The 15,477-nt window shown below is 42.2% G+C and overlaps 1 protein-coding gene across 1 annotated transcript in view; it reads right to left on the minus strand.

Annotated features, from left to right (window-relative positions):
* LOC134842212 (uncharacterized) overlaps positions 1–15,477 on the minus strand; it is a gene marked incomplete at both ends in the record, with an annotated part of 54,452 nt that overhangs the window by 13,510 nt on the left and 25,465 nt on the right.

Genomic DNA, 15,477 nt, shown 5'->3' on the forward strand with positions numbered 1-15,477 from the left:
TTAGCACGCTTGGGCCGAACACAGTCAAACACATTTTTGCTTTAGTCGATTTGGTCGAAACATTATTCGCTCGGGTCAAACTCAATCAAACCCAGTTTTTGCTTCAGCCGAATCAGTCCAAACATAACCAGTTCAGATCGAATCGGTTAAAACATAGCACGCATGGGTCGAACAAATTCAATTACAGTTTTGCTTCAGTCGAGTTGGTCGAAGCATAGCCAGTTCGAGTCGAGTCGGTCAAAACATTGCATGCTTGGGTCGAACAGAGTCAAGCACATTTTCTCTACAGTCGAGTCGGTCAAAACAAAACCAGTTAAGTTTAAGTTGGTCAAAATTTAGCACGATTAGATCGAACACAGTCAAACTCATTTTTGCTATGGTCGACTCAGTTGAAATTTAGGCAGTTTGAGTTGAAACAACTGACACAGAGCACACTTGGGTTGAACAAGTCAAACCCATTTTAAATCAGTCGAAATGGTCATAACATAACCCTTTTCAGTTCAAGTCGAGTCCGTCAAAACAATGCACGCTTGGATCGAACACAGTCAAACATATTTTGCTTCAGTCGAGTTGGTCGACCTAGAAGGAGTTCAGTTCGATTGGTCAAAGTATAGCCAACTTGGGTCGAAAACATTCAAACATAATTTTGCTATAGTAGATTCAGCGGAGATATAGCCAGTTTGAGTCGGGTCGGTCAAAACGTCGAACTCAGTTTCATACATTTTTGCTTCAACTGATTCGGTCGAAACATGGCATGCATCGGTCCAACTTGGTCGAACACAACTTTTCTTCAGGTCGAGTCGGTCAAAACATAGCACGTATTGATCGAACATAGTCAAATACAATTTGCTTCAGTCGAACAGTTCGAGAATAGCACGTGTGAGTCAAACACAATCAAACACAATTTTCTATAGTTGAGTCAGTTGAAACATAGCCAGTTTGAGTTGAGTCAATCGAAACAGAGTACGATTGTGTTGATCACAGTCAAAACCAATTTTAAATCAGTCGAATCGGTCGAAACATTACCAGTTCAGATCGAGTCGGGCAAATAACAGCACGCATGGGTCGAACACATTGTAAAATAGTTTTTTTTCAGTCGAGTCGACCAAAATAGAATGAGTTCAGTTGGATTGGTCGAAAAAAAGCCAACTTTGGTCAAAATCAGTCAAACACAATTTTGCTTCAGCCCAGTCTTCCGAAACTTAATCAGTTAGGTTTGAGTCGGACAAAAATTAGCAAGTTTGGGTCAAACACAGACAAACTATTTTTGCTTTAGTCGATTCGGTCAAAACGTAACCATTTCATGTCGAATCGGTCAAAATAAAGCGCGCTTGAGTCCAACAAGGTCAAACACCTTTTCAGTAAGTCAGGTCAGTCAAATTATCACCAATTTTGAATCGAGTCGTTCCAAATAAAGCACGCTGTCTAACTCATCTTTGCTTCAGCCAAGTCAGCCAAAACAAAGACATTTCGAGTTGAGTCGGTCAAAAAAGCACGCTTGGGTTAAGCACAGTCAAATTAAATTTTTGATTCACTCGAGTTGTTCCAAACAAAACCTAATCAGGTCGAGTCGGTCGAAAAATAGCAGCTTTGGGTCGAACACAGTCGTGCACTTTTCTGCTTTGGTCGAATCATTCGAAACATAGTCAGTTTAAGTAGAATCGGTTGAAAAATAGGACGCTTGAATAGAACATAGTCAAACCCATTTTTTCTTCAGTCAAAAATCGTCAAAATATAGCCACTTTGAATTGATTAGCCGTTTTGAAAGGGAGTTTAGTCTAACAAATTTTTGCTTTGATCGAGTCAGTCAAAACATAAAGAGTTCGAGTCGAGTCGGTCGAAAAAAGCACGCTTGGGTTGAACACAGTCAAACCCATTTTAAATCAGTCAAAATAGTTGAAACGTAACCCTTTTCAGTTCAGGTCGATTCGGTCAAAACGAAGCACGCTCGGGTAGAACACGGTCACGCACATTTTAGCTTCGATCGAATTAGTCGAAACATAATCAGGCTTTTCGAGTCGGTCCAAGCATAGCACGCTTAGGTTGAACACAGTAGAACACTTTTTTGCTTTGGTCAAATCCTTCGAAACATAGTCAGTTTAAGTAGAGTCGGTTGAAAAATAGGACGCTTGAAAATAACACAGTCAAAGCCATTTTTTTTTCAGTCGAAAATCGTCAAAATATTGCCACTTTGAATTGATTAGACTTTTTGAAAGGAAGTTTAGTCTAACAAATTTTTGCTTTGATCGAGTCAGTCAAAACATAAAGAGTTCGAGTAGAGTCGGTCGAAAAAAGCCCGCTTGGTTTGAACACAGTCAAACCCATTTTAAATCAGTCAAAAAAGTTGAAACGTAACCCTTTTCAGTTCAGGTCGATTCGTTCAAAACGAAGCACGCTCGGGTAGAACACGGTCACGCACATTTTAGCTTCGATCGAATCAGTCGAAACATAATCAGGTTTTTCGAGTCGGTCCAAGCATAGCACGCTTAGGTTGAACACAGTAGAACACTTTTTTGCTTTGGTCAAATCCTTCGAAACATAGTCAGTTTAAGTAGAGTCGGTCGAAAAATAGCACGCTTGAATAGAACACAGTCAAACCCATTTTTCTTTAGTCAAAAACAGTAAAAATTTAGTCACTTTGAATTGATTAGAAGCTTAATATAACTAATTTTTGCTTTGGTCGAGTCAGTCGAAACATAAAGAGTTCGAGTCGATTCGGTCAAAAAAAGCCCGCTTGGGTTAAACACAGTCAAATTAAAATTTTGATTCACTCGAGACGTTCCAAACAAAACCTAATCAGGTCGAGTCGGTCGAAACATAGCATCTTTGGGTCGAACACAGTCGGGCACTTTTCTGCTTTTGCCGAATCATTCGAAACATAGTCAGTTTAAGTAGAGTCCGTCGAAAAATAGCACGCTTGGGTCGAACACAGTATAATTCTTTTTTTCTTCAGTCGAATCCATCACAAAATAGCCTGTTTGAATTGATTAGAAGTTTAATCTAACGACTTTTTGCTTTGGTCAAGCCAGTCAAAAGATAGCCAGTTTGAGTCGACTCGTCCATACACAGCACGCTGGGGTTAAACACGTTTTAACACATTTTTGCTTCAAGCAAGTCAGCCGAAACAAAGCTAGTTTGAGTCGAGCCTGTCAAAAAATAGCACGCTTGGGATGAGCACAGTCAAACATATTTTGCTTCAGTCGAGTTGGTCGAACTAAAACGAGTTCAGTTCGATTGCTCAAAATATAGCCAACTTGGGTCAAAAACAGTCAAACACAATTTTGCTATAGTAGATTCAGTGGAGATATAGCCAGTTTGTGTCGGGTCGGGAAAAACGTAGTGCGCTTCGTCGAACTCCGTTTCATACTTTTTTTGCTTCAGCTGAGTCGGTCAAAACATGGCGTGCATGGATCAAACACAGTCAAACCCATTTTAAATCAGTCAAAATAGTTGAAACGTAACCCTTTTCAGTTCAGGTCGATTCGGTCAAAACGAAGCACGCTCGGGTAGAACACGGTCACGCACATTTTAGCTTCGGTCGAATCAGTCGAAACATAATCAGGCTTTTCGAGTCGGTCCAAGCATAGCACGCTTAGGTTGAACACAGTAGAACACTTTTTGCTTTGGTCAAATCCTTCGAAACATAATCAGTTTAAGTAGAGTCGGTCGAAAAATAGCACGCTTGAATAGAACACAGTCAAACCCATTTTTCTTTAGTCGAAAACAGTAAAAATTTAGCCACTTTGAATTGATTAGAAGCCTAATCTAACTAATTTTTGCTTTGGTCGAGTCAATCGAAACATAAAGAGTTCGAGTCGATTCGGTCGAAAAAAGCCCGCTTGGGTTAAACACAGTCAATTTAAAATTTTGATTCACTCGAGACCTTCCAAACAAAACCTAATCAGGTCGAGTCGGTCGAAACATAGCATCTTTGGGTCGAACACAGTCGGACACTTTTCTGCTTTTGCAGAATCATTCGAAACATAGTCAGTTTAAGTAGAGTCCGTCGAAAAATAGTACGCTTGGGTCAAACACAGTCTAATTCTTTTTTTTCTTCAGTCGAATCCATCACAAAATAGCCTGTTTGAATTGATTAGAAGTTTAATCTAACGAATTTTTGCTTTGGTCAAGCCAGTCAAAAGATAGCCAGTTTGAGTCGACTCGTCCATACACAGCACGCTGGGGTTAAACACGTTTTAACACATTTTTGCTTCAAGCAAGTCAGCCGAAACAAAGCTAGTTTGAGTCGAGCCTGTCAAAAAATAGCACACTTGGGATGACCACAGTCAAACATATTTTGCTTCAGTCGAGTTGGTCGAACTAAAACGAGTTCAGTTCGATTGGTCAAAATATAGCCAATTTGGGTCAAAAACAGTCAAACACAATTTTGCTATAGTAGATTCAGTGGAGATATAGCCAGTTTGTGTCGGGTCGGGAAAAACGTAGTGCGCTTCGTCGAACTCCGTTTCATACATTTTTGCTTCAGCTGAGTCGGTCAAAACATGGCGTGCATGGATAAAACACAGTCAAACCCATTTTAAATCAGTCAAAATAGTTGAAACGTAACCCTTTTCAGTTCAGGTCGATTCGGTCAAAACGAAGCACGCTCGGGTAGAAAACGGTCACGAACATTTTAGCTTCGGTCGAATCAGTCGAAACATAATCAGGCTTTTCGAGTCGGTCCAAGCATAGCACGCTTAGGTTGAACACAGTAGAACACTTTTTTGCTTTGGTCAAATCCTTCGAAACATAGTCAGTTTAAGTAGAGTCGGTCGAAAAATAGCACGCTTTAATAGAACACAGTCAAACCCATTTTTCTTTAGTCGAAAACAGTAAAAATTTAGCCAATTTGAATTGATTAGAAGCTTAATCTAACTAATTTTTGCTTTGGTCAAGTCAGTCGAAGAATAAAGAGTTCGAGTCGATTCGGTCGAAAAAAGCCCGCTTGGGTTAAACACAGTCAAATTAAAATTTTGATTCACTCGAGACGTTCCAAACAAAACCTAATCAGGTCGAGTCGGTCGAAACATAGCATCTTTGGGTCGAACACAGTCGGGCACTTTTCTGCTTTTGCCGAATCATTCGGAACATAGTCAGTTTAAGTAGAATCCGTCGAAAAATAGCACGCTTCGGTCGAACACAGTCTAATTCTTTTTTTCTTCAGTCGAATCCATCACAAAATAGCCTGTTTTAATTGATTAGAAGTTTAATCTAACGAATTTTTGCTTTGGTCAAGCCAGTCAAAAGATAGCCAGTTTGAGTCGACTCGTCCATACACAGCACGCTGGGGTTAAACACGTTTTAACACATTTTTGCTTCATGCAAGTCAGCCGAAACAAAGCTAGTTTGAGTCGAGCCTGTCAAAAGATAGCACGCTTGGGATGAGCACAGTCAAACATATTTTGCTTCAGTCGAGTTGGTCGAACTAAAACGAGTTCAGTTCGATTGGTCAAAATATAGCCAACTTGGGTCAAAAACAGTCAAACACATTTTTGCTATAGTAGATTCAGTGGAGAAATAGCCAGTTTGTGTCGGGTCGGGAAAAACGTAGTGCGCTTCGTCGAACTCCGTTTCATACATTTTTGCTTCAGCTGAGTCGGTCAAAACATGGCGTGCATGGATCAAACACAGTCAAACCCATTTTAAATCAGTCAAAACAGTTGAAACGTAACCCTTTTCAGTTCAGGTCGATTCGGTCAAAACGAAGCACGCTCGGGTAGAACACGGTCACGCACATTTTAGCTTCGGTCGAATCAGTCGAAACATAATCAGGCTTTTCGAGTCGGTCCAAGCATAGCACGCTTAGGTTGAACACAGTAGAACACTTTTTTGCTTTGGTCAAATCCTTCGAAACATAGTCAGTTTAAGTAGAGTCGGTCGAAAAACAGCACGCTTGAATAGAACACAGTCAAACCCATTTTTCTTTAGTCGAAAACAGTAAAAATTTAGCCACTTTGAATTGATTAGAAGCTTAATCTAACTAATTTTTGCTTTGGTCGAGTCAGTCGAAACATAAAGAGTTCGAGTCGATTCGGTCGAAAAAAGCCCGCTTGGGTTAAACACAGTCAAATTAAAATTTTGATTCACTCGAGACGTTCCAAACAAAACCTAATCAGGTCGAGTCGGTCGAAACATAGCATCTTTGGGTCGCACACAGTCGGGCACTTTTCTGCTTTTGCCGAATCATTCGAAACATAGTCAGTTTAAGTAGAGTCCGTCGAAAAATAGCACGCTTGGGTCAAACACAGTCTAATTCTTTTTTTCTTCAGTCAAATCCATCACAAAATAGCCTGTTTGAATTGATTAGAAAATTAATCTAACGCATTTTTGCTTTGGTCAAGCCAGTCAAAAGATAGCCAGTTTGAGTCGACTCGTCCATACACAGCACGCTGGGGTTAAACACGTTTTAACACATTTTTGCTTCAAGCAAGTCAGCCGAAACAAAGCTAGTTTGAGTCGCGCCTGTCAAAAGACAGCACGCTTGGGATGATCACAGTCAAACATATTTTGCTTCAGTCGAGTTGGTCGAACTAAAACGAGTTCAGTTCGATTGGTCAAAATATAGCCAACTTGGGTCAAAAACAGTCAAACACATTTTTGCTATAGTAGATTCAGTGGAGAAATAGCCAGTTTGTGTCGGGTCGGGAAAAACGTAGTGCGCTTCGTCGAACTCCGTTTCATACATTTTTGCTTCAGCTGAGTCGGTCAAAACATGGCGTGCATGGATCAAACACAGTCAAACCCATTTTAAATCAATCAAAATAGTTGAAACGTAACCCTTTTCAGTTCAGGTCGATTCGGTCAAAATGAAGCACGCTCGGGTAGAACACGGTCACGCACATTTTAGCTTCGGTCGAATCAGTCGAAACATAATCAGGCTTTTCGAGTCGGTCCAAGCATAGCACGCTTAGGTTGAACACAGTAGAACACTTTTTTGCTTTGGTCAAATCCTTCGAAACATAGTCAGTTTAAGTAGAGTCGGTCGAAAAATAGCACGCTTGAATAGAACACAGTCAAACCCATTTTAAATCAGTCAAAATAGTTGAAACGTAACCCTTTTCAGTTCAGGTCGATTCGGTCAAAACGAAGCACGCTCGGGTAGAACACGGTCACGCACATTTTAGCTTCGATCGAATTAGTCGAAACATAATCAGGCTTTTCGAGTCGGTCCAAGCATAGCACGCTTAGGTTGAACACAGTAGAACACTTTTTTGCTTTGGTCAAATCCTTCGAAACATAGTCAGTTTAAGTAGAGTCGGTTGAAAAATAGGACGCTTGAAAATAACACAGTCAAAGCCATTTTTTTTCAGTCGAAAATCGTCAAAATATTGCCACTTTGAATTGATTAGACTTTTTGAAAGGAAGTTTAATCTAACAAATTTTTGCTTTGGTCAAGCCAGTTTGAGTCGACCCGTCCATACACAGCACGCTGGGGTTAAACACGTTTTAACACATTTTTGCTTCAAGCAAGTCAGCCGAAACAAAGCTAGTTTGTGTCGAGCCTGTCAAAAAATAGCACGCTTGGGATGAGCACAGTCAAACATATTTTGCTTCAGTCGAGTTGGTCGAACTAAAACGAGTTCAGTTCGATTGGTCAAAATATAGCCAACTTGGGTCAAAAACAGTCAAACACAATTTTGCTATAGTAGATTCAGTGGAGATATAGCCAGCAGTTTGTGTCGGGTCGGGAAAAACGTAGTGCGCTTCGTCGAACTCCGTTTCATACATTTTTGCTTCAGCTGAGTCGGTCAAAACATGGCGTGCATGGATCAAACACAGTCAAATACTGCTTTGCTAAAGTGAAGATGTAGCCAGTCTGAGTCCAGTTAGTCGTAACATAGCACGCATTGGTCAAACTTGGTCGAACACAATTTTTCTTCAGGTCGAGTCGGTCAAAACATAGCACGCTTTGATCGAACATAGTCAAACACAGTTTGCTTCAGTGGAACGGGTCGAGGATAGCACGTTTGAATCAAACACAATCAAACACATTTTTCTATAGCCGAGTCAGTTGAAACATAGCCAGCTTGAGTTGAGTCAATCGAAACAGAGTACGATTGGGTTGATCACAGTCAAAACCAATTTTAAATCAGTCGAATCGGTCGAAACATAACCAGTTCAGATCGAGTCAGGCAAATAACAGCACGCTTGGGTCGAACACATTGTAAAATTGTTTTTGTTTTGTCGAGTCGACCAAAATAGAATGAGTTCATTTGGATTGGTCGAAAAAGAGCCAACTTTGGTCAAATTCAATCAAAATCAATTTCGCTTCAGCCAAGTCTTCCGAATTTAATCAGTTAGGTTTGAGTCGGACAAAATTTTGGGTCAAACACAGACAAACAATTTTTGCTTCAATCGATTCTGTCAAAACATAACCATTTCATGTCGAATCGGTCAAAATAAAGTACGCTTGAGTCCAACACGGTCAAACACCTTTTCATTAAGTCAATTCAGTCAAATTATCATCATTTTGAGTCGAGTCGTTCCAAACAAAGCACGCTGTCTAACTCATCTTTGCTTCAGCCGAGTCAGCCAAAACAAAGACAGTTTGAGTTGAGTCGGTCGAAAAAAGCACGCTTGAGTTAAACGCAGTCACAATAAATTTTTGATTCACTCGAGTTGTTCCAAACAAAACCTAATCAGGTCGAGTCGGTCAAAACATTGGGTCGAACACCATTGGGTCGAACTCAGTCGTGCACTTTTCTGCTTTGGCCGAATCATTCGATACATAGTCAGTTTAAATTATAACGAATTTTTGATTTGTTCGAGTCAGTCGAAACATAAAGAGTTCGAGTCGAGTCGGTCGAAATGTTACACGCTTGGGTCGAACCCAGTCAAAAACATTTTCGTTACAGTCGAGTCGGTCGAGACATAACCAGTTCAGGTCAGGCGGCGGACAAAATTTAGCACGCTTGGGCCCAACACAGTCAAGCACATTTTTGCTTTAGTCGATTTGGTGGAAACATTATTCGCTCGTGTCAAACTCAATCAAACCGAGTTTTTGCTTCAGCCGAATCAGTCCAAACATAACCAGTTCAGATCGAATCGGTTGAAACATAGCACGCATGGGTCGAAAAACTTCAATTACAGTTTTGCTTCAGCCGAGTTGGTCGAGGCATAGCCAGTTTGAGTCGAGTCGGTCGAAACATTGCATGCTTGGGTCGAACAGAGTCAAGCACATTTTTGCTTAAGTCGAGTTGTTCGAAGCTGAGGCCCATCGAGTTGAGTCGGTCGAAACAATGCATGCTTGGGTCGAACAGAGTTAAGCTCATTTTCTCTACAGTCGAGACGGTCGAAACATAACCAGTTCAGGTCGAGTCGGGCAAATGTTAGCACGCTTGGGATGAGCACAGTCAAATTAAACTTTTGATCCAAATATAACCTAATCAGGTCGAGTCGGATGAAACATAGCACGCTGGGGTCGAACACGGTCAAGCACATTTTAGCTTCGGTCGAATCAGTCGAAACATAATCAGTCTTTTCGAGTCCGTCCAAGCATAGCACGCTTGTGTCGAACACAGTAGAACACTTTTTTGCTTTGGTTAAACATAGTCAAATTAAATTTTTGATTCACTCGAGTTGTTCCAAACAAAACCTAATCAGGTCGAGTCGGTCGAAACAAAGCACCTTTGGGTCGAACACAACCGTGTACTTTTCTGCTTTGGTCGAATCACTCGAAACATAGTCAGTTTAAATAGAGTCGGTCGAAAATTAGCACGCTTGAATAGAACACAGTCAAACCCACTTTTTCTTCAGTCGAATCCGTCAAAATATAGCCACTTTGAATTGAGTAGAAGTTTTGTCTGACGAATTTTCGCTTTAGTCGAGTCAGTCGAAACATAAAGAGTTCGAGTCGAGTCGGTCAAAATGTTGCACGCTTGGGTCGAACACAGTCAAACACTTTTTTGCTACAGTCGAGTTGGTCGAAACATAACCAGTTCAGGCCAGGGCGGACAAATTTTAACACGCTTGGGACGAACACAATCAAACAAAGTTTTGCTTCAGTCGATTTGGCCGAAACATTGCTCGCTCCGGTCGAACTCATTCAAAATCAGTTTTTGTTTTAGCCGAATCAGTCCAAACAGAACCAGTTCAGAGCGAATCGTTCAAAGTATAGCACGCATGGGTCGAACACATTAAATGACGTTTTTGCTTCAGTCGAGTTGGTCGAAGCATAGCCACATCGAGTCGAGTCGGTCGAACGTTGCATGCTTGGGTCGAACACAGCCGTACACTTTTCTGCTTTGGTCGAATCATTCGAAACATAGTCAGTTTAAGTAGAGTCGGTCAAAAAATAGCACGCTTGGGTCGAACACAGTCAAACTCAATTTTTGTCAGTCAAATCCGTCAAAATATCGCCAGTTTGAATTGATTAGAAGTTTAGTCTAACGAATTTTTGCATTGGTCGAGTCAGTCCAAACATAACCAGTTCAGATCGAATCGGTCAAAACATAGCACGCAAGGGTCGAACGCATTAAATGACGTTTTTGCTTCAGTCGAGTTTGTCGAAGCATAGCCAGATCAAGTCGAGTCGGTCGAACAATGCATGATTGGGCCGAACACAGTCGTACACTTTTCTGCTTTGTTCGAATCATTCGAAACATAGTCATTTTAAGTAGAGTCGGTCAAAGCATAGCACGCTTGGGCCGAACACAGTTAAACACATTTTTGCCTCATTCGAGTCGGTCAAAACATTGCAAGCTTAGGACGAACTTAGTCAAAACCAGTTTTGCTTCAGCCCAATTGGTCGAAAGATAACCAGTTCAGGTCAAGTCGGCAAAACGAAGCACGCTTTTCAAACACAGTTTTTTTTGTCAAGCCAGTCAAAAGATAGCCAGCTTGAGTCGACGCGGTCCAAACACAAAACGATTGGGTCAAATACATTTTAACACAGTTTTGCTTCAGCCGAGTCAGCCAAAACAAAGCTAGTTTGAGACGAGTCTGTCAGAAAATAGCACGTTTAGGACAAACTCAGCAAAAACACACGCTTGGGACGAACATGGTCAAAACAAAATTTTGCCTTAGTCGACTTGGTCCAAACATGACCAATTCAGCTAGATTCGGTCGGAACATAGCACGTTTGGGTCGAACACTGTCAAACCAAGTTTTTGCTTCAGGTCGAGTCGGTCGAAACATTGCACGCTTGGGATGAACTTAGTCAAAACCAACTTGGTTCTAAACGAGTCAGGTAAGATACAGCCAGTTTGGGTTGAGTCGATTGAAAGACAGCACATTTCGTTCAAACACAGTCAAAAACAATTTTGCTTCACACGATTTGGTCGATACATAGCACGGTTGGGTCAAACACGGTCAAACACATTTAATTTTTGGTCGAGTCTGGCAAAAACATAACCAGTTCAGGTCGATTCGCTGCAAATATAGCACGCTTGCGCTTGGGTCGAACACGGTCAAACACGTTTTAGATTCCATCGAGTCTGGCAAATCATAACCAGTTCAGATTGAGAAGCTTGAAACATAGCACGCTTGGGCTTGGGTCGAACATGGTCAAACACATCTTGCTTCAGTCCGGTAGATCGAAACATAACCAATTCGAGTCTAGCCGTTCGAATTATAGCGCGCTTGGGTCGAACGCAGTCAAACACAGATTGGCTTCAGTCGAGTCAGCCGAAACATAGCACGCTTGGGTAGAGTACAGTCGAGCAAGTTTTTGCTTCAGTTGAGTCGGTCATAACAAAGCTAGTTTGAGACGAGTCTTTCAGAAAATAGCAAGTTTAGGACAAACTCAGCAAAAAATAGCACGCTTGGGACGAACATGGTCAAAACAAATTTTTGCCATAGTCGATTCGGTCCAAACATGACCAATTCAGCTAGATTCTGTCGAAACATAGCACGTTTGTTTCGAACGCTGTCAAACCGAGTTTTTGCTTCAGGTCGATTCGGTCGAAACATTGCACGCTTGGGACAAACTCAGTCAAAACCAGTTTTGTTCTAGTCGAGTCAGTTAAGATGCAGCCAGTTTGAGCTGAGTCGGTTGAAAAACAGCACATTTCGTTCAAACACAGTCCAAAACAATTTTGCTTCACACGATTCGGTCGATACATAGCACGGTTGGGTCGAACACGGTCAAACACTTTTAACTTTTGGTCGAGTCTGGCAAAAACATAACCAGTTCAGGTCGAGTAGATGGAAACATGGCACGCTTGCGCTTGGGTCGAACATGGTCAAACACATTTTAGTTTCAGTCGTGTCTGGCAAAATATAACCAGTTCAGATTGAGAAGCTGGAAACATAGCACGCTTGGGGTTGGGTCGAACATGGTCAAACACATCTTGCTTCAGTCCGGTAGGCCGAAACCTAACCAGTTCGATTCGAGCCGTTCGAATTATAGCGCGCTTTGGTCGAACGCAGTCAAACACAGTTTGGCTTCAGTCGAGTCAGCCGAAACATAGCAGGTTTGGGTAGAGTACATTCGAGCACAATTTTGCTTCAGCCGGGTCAGCCAAAACAAAGCTAGTTTGAGACAAGTCTGTCAGAAAATAGCACGTTTAGGACAAACTCAGCAAAAAATAGCACGCATGGGACGAACATGGTCAAAACAAATTTTTGCGTTAGTCGATTCGGTCCAAACATGACCAATTCAGCTAGATTCGGTCGAAACATAGCACGTTTGTTTCGAACACTGTCAAACCGAGATTTTGCTTCAGGTCGAGTCGGTCGAAACATTGCACGCTTGGGACGAACTCAGTCAAAACCAGTTTTGTTCTAGTCGAGTCAGTTAAGATGCAGCCAGTTTGAGCTGAGTCGGTTGAAAAACAGCACATTTCGTTCAAACACAGTCCAAAACAATTTTGCTTCACACGATTCGGTCGATACATAGCACGGTTGGGTCGAACACGGTCAAACACTTTTAACTTTTGGTCGAGTCTGGCAAAAACATAACCAGTTCAGGTCGAGTAGATGGAAACATGGCACGCTTGCGCTTGGGTCGAACATGGTCAAACACATTTTAGTTTCAGTCGTGTCTGGCAAAATATAACCAGTTCAGGTCGAGTAGATGGAAACATGGCACGCTTGCGCTTGGGTCGAACATGGTCAAACACATCTTGCTTCAGTCCGGTAGGCCGAAACATAACCAGTTCGATTCGAGCCGTTCGAATTATAGCGCGCTTTGGTCGAACGCAGTCAAACACAGTTTGGCTTCAGTCGAGTCAGCCGAAACATAGCACGCTTGGGTAGAGTACAGTCGAGCACATTTTTGCTTCAGTTGAGTCGGTCATAACAAAGCTAGTTTGAGACGAGTCTTTCAGAAAATAGCAAGTTTAGGACAAACTCAGCAAAAAATAGCACGCTTGGGACGAACATGGTCAAAACAAATTTTTGCCATAGTCGATTCGGTCCAAACATGACCAATTCAGCTAGATTCTGTCGAAACATAGCACGTTTGTTTCGAACGCTGTCAAACCGAGTTTTTGCTTCAGGTCGAGTCGGTCGAAACATTGCACGCTTGGGACAAACTCAGTCAAAACCAGTTTTGTTCTAGTCGAGTCAGTTAAGATGCAGCCAGTTTGACCTGAGTCGGTTGAAAAACAGCACATTTCGTTCAAACACAGTCAAAACAATATTATTTCACACGATTTGGTCGATACATAGCACGCACGGTTGGGTCGAACACGGTCAAACACTTTTAACTTTTGGTCGAGTCTGGCAAAACCATAACCAGTTCAGGTCGATTCGCTGCAAATATAGCACGCTTGCGCTTGGGTCGAACACGGTCAAACACGTTTTAGATTCCGTCGAGTTTGGCAAAGCATAACCAGTTCAGATTGAGAAGCTGGAAACATAGCACGCTTGCGCTTGGGTCGAACATGGTCAAACACATCTTGCTTCAGTCCGGTAGGTCGAAACATAACCAGTTTGATTCGAGCCGTTCGAATTATAGCGCGCTTGGGTCGAACGCAGTCAAACACAATTTGGCTTCAGTCGAGTCAGCCGAAACATAGCACGATTGGGTCGAACACGGTCAAACACTTTTAACTTTTGGTCGAGTCTGGCAAAAACATAACCAGTTCAGGTCGATTCGCTGCAAATATAGCACGCTTGCGCTTGGGTCGAACATGGTCAAACAAATTTTAGTTTCAGTCGTGTCTGGCAAAATATAACCAGTTCAGGTCGAGTAGATGGAAACATGGCACGCTTGCGCTTGGGTCGAACATGGTCAAACACATCTTGCTTCAGTCCGGTAGGCCGAAACATAACCAGTTCGATTCGAGCCGTTCGAATTATAGCGCGCTTTGGTCGAACGCAGTCAAACACAGTTTGGCTTCAGTCGAGTCAGCCGAAACATAGCACGCTTGGGTAGAGTACAGTCGAGCAAGTTTTTGCTTCAGTTGAGTCGGTCATAACAAAGCTAGTTTGAGACGAGTCTTTCAGAAAATAGCAAGTTTAGGACAAACTCAGCAAAAAATAGCACGCTTGGGACGAACATGGTCAAAACAAATTTTTGCCATAGTCGATTCGGTCCAAACATGACCAATTCAGCTAGATTCTGTCGAAACATAGCACGTTTGTTTCGAACGCTGTCAAACCGAGTTTTTGCTTCAGGTCGATTCGGTCGAAACATTGCACGCTTGGGACAAACTCAGTCAAAACCAGTTTTGTTCTAGTCGAGTCAGTTAAGATGCAGCCAGTTTGAGCTGAGTCGGTTGAAAAACAGCACATTTTGTTCAAACACAGTCAAAAACAATATTACATCACACGATTCGGTCGATACATAGTACGGTTGGGTCGAACACGGTCAAACATTTTTAACTTTTGGTCGAGTCTGGCAAAAACATAACCAGTTCAGGTCGATTCGCTGCAAATATAGCACGCTTGCGCTTGGGTCGAACACGGTCAAACACGTTTTAGATTCCGTCGAGTCTGGCAAAACATAACCAGTTCAGATTGAGAAGCTGGAAACATAGCACGCTTGGGCTTGGGTCGAACATGGTCAAACACATCTTGCTTCAGTCCAGTAGGTCGAAACATAACCAGTTTGATTCGAGCCGTTCGAATTATAGCGCGCTTAGGTCGAACGCAGTCAAGCACAATTTGGCTTCAGTCGAGTCAGCCGAAACATAGCACGGTTGGGTCGAACACGGTCAAACACTTTTAACTTTTGGTCGAGTCTGGCAAAAACATAACCAGTTCAGGTCGATTCGCTGCAAATATAGCACGCTTGCGCTTGGGTCGAACATGGTCAAACACATTTTAGTTTCAGTCGTGTCTGGCAAAGTATAACCAGTTCAGGTCGAGTAAATGGAAACATGGCACGCTTGCGCTTGGGTCGAACATGGTCAAACACATCTTGCTTCAGTCCGGTAGGTCGAAACATAACCAGTTTGATTCGAGCCGTTCGAATTATAGCGCGCTTGGGTCGAACGCAGTCAAGCACAATTTGGCTTCAGTCGAGTCAGCCGAAACATAGCACGGTTGGGTCGAACACGGTCAAACACTTTTAACTTTTGGTCGAGTCTG

Source organism: Symsagittifera roscoffensis, chromosome 3 (genome assembly GCF_963678635.1).
Source record: "Symsagittifera roscoffensis chromosome 3, txSymRosc1.1, whole genome shotgun sequence".
Taxonomy (NCBI): Eukaryota; Metazoa; Xenacoelomorpha; order Acoela; family Convolutidae; genus Symsagittifera; species Symsagittifera roscoffensis.